Below are 7,167 nucleotides of genomic sequence, written 5' to 3'. Positions count from 1 at the left end.
GGGGCGCACTGAGGAAGAGCTTCACCGGCGACACTTCAAGGCTGGAGTGGAGTCTGAAAGGTGAGGGTTTCCGCAGGCAGACAGGTCAGTGGAGGCTGGGGGACTGGAGATCAGGGCACAGCATCCGAGGCGTGAACAACATGGGGTACTTTGAAACTGCAAATAATTGAATATGTCTGGAGTTTAGGATGCCAGGAGGGGAGCAGCAAGAGGCAAGACTGACCTCGAGGTCAGATCACGGAGGCAAATTATACGGGCCTCACGAAGAGACAGGCTGTGAGGCACTGCTGACACTTTACGGGCAGCACCACGACCAGATTCACATTCTTAAGATGAAACACCCTGATGTGTTGGCAGACGATGGACGACTAGGAAGAAGTCAGGTTCAAAGAGGCCCTCCTGATAACTCTGGGGAGAAAGGATGAAGGTCTGCCATACCAGGTGGCAGCAGAGATGGAGATGCAAAGATGGATGCAAGAGATGCTCAGAGGATAGAACCTACTGGATGTGGGTTGGACCTGAACATGTTTTCGCTGCTACCTGGGTACACGGTCATGCACAGCAGGGAGTGGACAAAGTGTCAAGATCAGTGTGGAACACACTGGGTTTGAAAGGCCTTTGGTTAATCAGCTTGGAGACATCCAGCCAAGAGCCAGTTGGCCAAGAGAGTATAACAAATAAGAACATGTTCTGGCCTGGGTATGAAAACGAGGATGCTTTTCAGTCACTTAAATATTTGAGTGTTTTCTATGTGCGCTAAAAAGAGAGGGGCTGGACAGGACCGTCTAGCAGGGACTCTGAAAAGAAGTGTGGCAAAGAGGAAGTCAGCTAATCCCGCCAATTACACAAATAACGCCGCATGCTGGGGCGGTTCCTATTTTGAACAGAGACGTCGGATGTTGGCACCCAACAATTTCGGAGAAACTCCACTGCTTGCCTTGTTTCTCGTTACCCCTGCAGAGATGATTCCAAACACTCCAGTGGGACAGAAAGTGCCACGGCTACGTTCCAGCGGCAGGAAAAGCATGTCTCAGGAAGGTGCCCATTTACCTGCTCGAGCAGGGTGCTCTGAGGGGACAGACGTTGCAGGTAAGGCTCCTTTCCCTCTCCTCCTTGTATCACCCCCTCTGCCTCCGTCAACCCCTCCTAGTCTCCTGAAGACAGGATGTTAGTGATGACAACCGTCAGGATGACATGACAGGTGAGATTTATCAGCACTTCATCAGACACTAATTATGCACCTACTCTTCATCATTTGGGGGGATGCTCCATCCTCCAAAACGCCTAGCTGAGGGGGTGCCATTAAAATCTCCATTATAGAAGCAGGAAGAAATCAAGGCTCAGCAAGACAAGTAATACGCCCAAGATCACGTGATTAAGTGGTGGAGTCTGGGTTACAACATTCTGGTCTTTCTGGCTCCAAGCCCGAGCTCTTCACCACCATGGGGGCTGCCTCTGGGGGATCCTAGCCTCCTGGGCCCCCTGCCCACTTGCTCAGGCCCTGGAGCCCTGGCCTCCATCACTGTGTCACTCTGGTGGCAGGTTCCAGGGTCCTGGAGCTACTGGAGGAGAAGAGAGAGGGAAGCGAAGTCCTCCTCTCCTCCAGCCCCGCTGTCCGGCGAGGGAGCAACCCTGAAAGCTGAGACTGCCGGCGGCCGGGAGGCTGACAGCCTATCCACACTAGGGCACAATTGTTCGGACAGGTTTCCTGGCAGCCGGGCACCTGCAGTCATATGTACAACATGGGCTTTTGTTTCTAGAAGAAAAGCTGTCAGATACCTTATCAGAAAGGCTTGGAGCAGGGCTTCCTGGGAGGAGGCCCCACTCAGGATACTTCCTGTTTTCTCCCCAAGCCCCTGGTCTCCATCTTCCCAAACACTCTTCGGAGACCCCTTTTCCCAGGCTGTGGGGCAGCCTGAGTGGTAAACCTCCCTGTATGGGGGTTCAGTCCTGGAGGCCGTGAGGTCCCGCATCTGGTGCACGAGATGCAGAACCCGTGCCGAGTCCCCGAGGCTCAACTCCCTGCCCTGACAGTGGGGCTGGGGAGCACACGGAGTGGAGTCTTAGTTCCATCTAGGGGGCTGCTCCAGTGGGGAGCAGAGCAAGCTACTCCCCAGACCAAACACGCAACCACAGAGTATCAGAGCCAAGAAAGGGCACAGAGGCTAAGGCAGCCCCAAACTTGTCGCTTAAGGTGATTATGAAATGACTTGCCCGAGATCACATCCATATTAAGCTTTACTGAAGCGACACTTTCTCTGCCCACCTGACCAGCTCCTATCTATCCCTCGGACTGGGTTCGAGGACTGCCTCCTCTGGTTCCCAGACAGCTCTGGCCTCTGACTAAGGTGGGGTCCCCCTTCTCCACCCTGTCACACCTTACCCGTCTCCCCCGTGAACCCCACCTCCCTCTGGACGGGAACCAGGTATTATTTCTCTCTGTTTTCTTTGCCTCTTGCACAGAACCTGACACCAGGTCAAAGTTTGATAAAAATGGCATCGTTAAAACTTTCACACCCAGTCTCCCCAACGTGCTAAGTGTCCTGTCCACCACTGAAATGGAAATTCCACTTCGCGAGAAGTTAAAGACGGGCCAGGGGTGCTGTGTATCATCACTCATACTGAGCAAAAGGCTGGCGTGAGGGCAGGGGACACACCCACCTCTAGTTCTTCAGTTAAAACGTGATGGAAATGGACTTCTCGCCGGCACCTTCACGCTCGTCATCTGGCACCTGGCATCACCCGGGGAAGAGAGGCTGCCCCTCTGATGGGGCCGGGAGGATGGAGGGTCTGCTCCCGTCCCAGCCCCACACCCTGCTGTGCAGAGCAGTGAGGGCGGCTTTCTGACGCAGCGAAGGAAGATGGGGAGCTCACGGTGGCTGAGCAGGAAAAGGACAGAAAGAGGGCAGGAAAACGATACCTATTTGGGACCTACTATGTGCCAGCTCCCATTCCAGCGTTTTCAAAGTCATCTGATCAAGTATCGATGGTGTATGAGGGTGGATATTATAATCTCCATTATATGGAGAAAGAAACTACGGTGAGCAGCTCGCCTGCAGACACACGGCTAACGTGCAGCTGTGCGGCGGTTAGAACTCAGGCCAGGCTGCTGCCACGGCCCCTGCTTCTCCCCAGGCGCTAGGCTGCCTCTCCAGGAGCTGAAGGCCCACCGTCTGTGCTTCTCCTGGCCCGACATTCCCACACCGTCCCCAAGGCCACCTCCGCCCCACCAGCCTCACTCCTGGTCTCCTCACTACCTCCAATGAGCCTGGAAAGTCATACACTTGGCTATCTTGCACCTTTATTAGGACCAGTGGAAACAACTACGTTAACTGAAGATTCCAAAAAGGAGGTTTACCTGATAAGCACATGCAGAGGGGGAAGGTGTGTGCGTAGCCCCAAGCCACCAAAACCTAGTGACCTTCCATTCACTGCCCTCATTCCATTGGTTTTCCACAAAAACAACACAGGGCCCTGGCAACGTTCAGGATAAAAACATCAAATTGCTTCTTAGGGAAAAACATACTGTGTTGTTTTTCCTCCAGTCCGTCTCCTAGTACCAAGTATGCGCCCTTGCGCAACTCGGCCATTCCACAGCCTCAGCTGTGGGCACTGATTTTGTAAGTGGTGTCCACTGAGTACACACAGCAATGTGACACAGTGTGACACAGTGGGAAGGAACCCTTCCACCTAAGAGCAGGAAGTAAAAGGTGGCATCACCAATAGTCCCAGTAATCAGGTGTCACACGTGGCAACTTTTAAATAAGATTTGTGAGACGTGTTCACACCCCCCCACCAGGTGGAGAGCATGGCCAGGACGGTGAGAAGGCTTCTTCGAAGGCAACCCTATCGCGTGGGGAGCTGCTGGGAGGAGTCAGGCCTGCGTCCCTTCATTGGCTGTCCTGTCGCTTACTCTCCCCGTTTCCGTAAAAAGCAATGACTGTTTCACTTCTGTACAGTCATCTGTGACGTGAAACTTAAGGATCTCCCAAACTCACCCTCAACGGCCAGCACAACCTCAGAACAACGAGGGCAAGAGGCCAAAAGGCATCATGGGGAGCAGCCCAGGTAGGCTGCGCGCTCACAGCAATAAGATGGATCTTAACCCAGCGTGACCCATCACAGCATCGTTAGCAAGAAAATAGAATTCCAGATATGACTACTTATATTAATTTCACTAATAAACCTGCCTTCCAAAATGAAAAACCCCACCATGGATCATTTTAAAGGTGCTGCTTGGCCAGAATTTGCTGCTTTCATGACTAAATTATCTTGAACAGCCTCCAGCCCTAAATGTCCTCTCCTCAGCCACACCCACTGCTTTTCCAACATGAATTTACTGTCCTCCAGAGACCTAGAGCTTCCTTTGAATTTACAGCCATTGTTTTTATAATTTCTTAAATACATAGGTGTGTTTTAAATTTTGACTTTGAAATAATTTCACTGAGGAAGTAGATTTGGCTAAAGGGATATGGCTTCCACATTTTTAAGAAAATCATCTTAGGTTATAGTTTCAAAGAAGACAAATGATCGTCTGGAGTCAACGCTCAGGCAGGAGAACCTCCGTCAGGTTGTACAGACACAAATGTCAGAGCCCCTGACGACCACTGTGCTCAAGCTGCTCACAATCTCATGGCAGAGACAGACATCACCTTAGGAACTCCAGGCCGGTACAGCAGGTGCTGTAGCAGATGTCTGAAGTCCGAGAGAACACATTCTGCCTTAGGGGGGCCTGGGGGCGGCCAGAGGAGTGTCCTCAAAGACGGGACGCTAGAACTAAGTTTTCCTTTTTTCTTTTACTGCTTTTTTTTTTTTTTACTTAAAAACAATTTTAATAGCTTTGTTGAGATATATTTGACACAAAATAAAATAAACAGAACATACTTAAAGTGTACAATTTTATGCATTTTGTCACACGTGTAGTAGACCCACAGAACCATCCCCACGGAGAAAATAATGACCATTTTCACTAACCTGAAGTCTCCCCGTACCCGTGTGATCCCTCTCTGCCCGTCGCACCCCTTCCCAGGAAAACCATGGTCTGCTTTCTGTCGCCATACAGCACTTGGCACTTCCTAGAATTCGATATGCATGGAATCATACGGTACATTCTTTTTGTCTGCCTTTGTCCATCAGCATACTTATTTTGAGATTCCCATGCTGTCGTGTGTACAAACAGTTCATCCCTGCTTATCACGAGCAGCATTCCATTGTCTGACTCTATTCAGAGTCTGTTTACCCATTCACCTGAAGAGGGACATCTGGCATTGCTTGCAGTTTTCAGCTACTGCAAACAAAGCTGCGTGAACATTCATGCAAGTCTTTGCATGAATATATGCTCTCATTTCTCTGGAGCAAATGCCTGGGAGTGGATTGGCTGGATCACAGAAACTGCCAGGCTATGTTTCAAAGTGGTTGTAGCATTTTATACTCCCAGGAATCATGCAGGAGCATTCCAGTGGCTCCACATCCTTGTCAACACTTGCTGTGGTCGGGCTTGTTAACCTGAGCTGTTCTAACAGATGTGTGGAGGGGTCTCACTGTGGTTTACTTTCCATACCCTGCTGACGAATGGCATTGAACATCTTTTCATGTGTTGTTTGCCATCTGCATATCTTCTTTGATGAACTGTCCATTCAATTCTTGTGTCTGTTTTCTATTGTTTATGTTCTTATTTTCGAATTCTGTCCCATATTTAATCTGGATACAAGTCCTTTATCAGATATACAAATTGCAAGTATTTTCTCCCAATTTAAGGCTTTTCATTTTCACTTAAATTTGGAAAGATACGTGGAAGTAAATTAAGTTGTGGAATTATGTTAAAAGTCACTCCAAGAGGAAATAACACAAAGGAAAGGGATGAAGGTGAGAAATACCCTGGTGAGTCCTAAAAGCTGCAACAGTTTTGGGTGGCTTGTGGGTGAGTCCTTGGGAGGCTGTGGCATGTATAACGTGACTACTATGCTTCTGGCTCTGTTCTAGGCCTCTATATACGTTGATTTTGCTTAATCCTCTCAACAACCCAGAGAACAAAGGGTTGGTGGTCGGAGGTTGATTTCATAAATGAGGCAAGTGGGATCTGGGGAAATCAGGTGGCTTGGCCAAGGTTTCAGCTCTACTGAGCAGCAAAACCGAGAGTCCTCATCCAAGTCCAGGCGGGCGTATGGCCCTCTTCCACATCTGCCAGAAACCAGATGGAGCAGGTAACACAACCTGAGGCTTACGGGGAAGGCCAACTGGTCGACATGGTGACAAAGTCCGAGTCTTTCACCTCCTGAACACCTGTCCCCAAAGGCACCGTCAGGAGATGATGGCCATCTGTTCCCTACCCTCACCTGAAGGACTGCAGGAGAAAACTGGCACAAAGTAGAGCTGTGAGACAATCAGGTCATAAGTTACTAATAAAACAGGCCTTTGCATGAAGGGTAATGAGGCACTAGGACAAATTTCTAACAAAATATCTAATATTTATTGAATTTTCTTCCAAGCATTAAGGGCTTTGCATGGAACATTTCACTGTATTCTTCTGATAACCACACGGGGGTAGGTACTATAATTGTGCCCAATTTGCAAAGGAGGCTCCTGAGGCCTGGCGGTTTCCAAGTGCCAGGGTCACAGCGTGAGCGGCAGGGCTGGAACTGAAGTGAATCTGTGTCTGACTTCAGCCACTAACAACGGCTGCCTCTTGGGCAGACCCCGGGTTTCTACTGTGGAGGATGCATCAGGGCAGGGCGAGTACGTTCCCATGGGGGCTAGAGGCAGGGCAGCCTAGAAAGGGACCCCACTTGGAGTGAAAGGCCTGACTCTGCTGCCACGGTAGGGGGCCATAAAATAAATCTGTGATCCCAGGAACGCCAGCCACCATCACCAGCGCCGGCCCCGGAGCAGACGTCTGCAGGACGACAGATGGTCGCTTTCCTCGGAAGAGAACAGCCGCACATGGTGCTTCTCCTGGAGGCCAGAATGACCTCCTCCCATCTCGTTAGATTCAGAGGATGTCTTACCAGGGACAGGGCCATCTGAGCCCCCGTCCCACTCCCCTGCCTGCCGCCCTCGGGGCTCCCTTTCCACACACCTGGGCGCTGCCAGAACACCCTGGACACGCGAGAAGCCTCGGCGAGTCCTGCCCCCCCGCCCCACCACCCAGCACCTCCACTCACACCAGCT

This window comes from Balaenoptera musculus, chromosome 8, assembly GCF_009873245.2.
Source record: "Balaenoptera musculus isolate JJ_BM4_2016_0621 chromosome 8, mBalMus1.pri.v3, whole genome shotgun sequence".
Taxonomy (NCBI): domain Eukaryota; kingdom Metazoa; phylum Chordata; class Mammalia; order Artiodactyla; family Balaenopteridae; genus Balaenoptera; species Balaenoptera musculus.
This window is presented reverse-complemented; position numbering follows the sequence as displayed.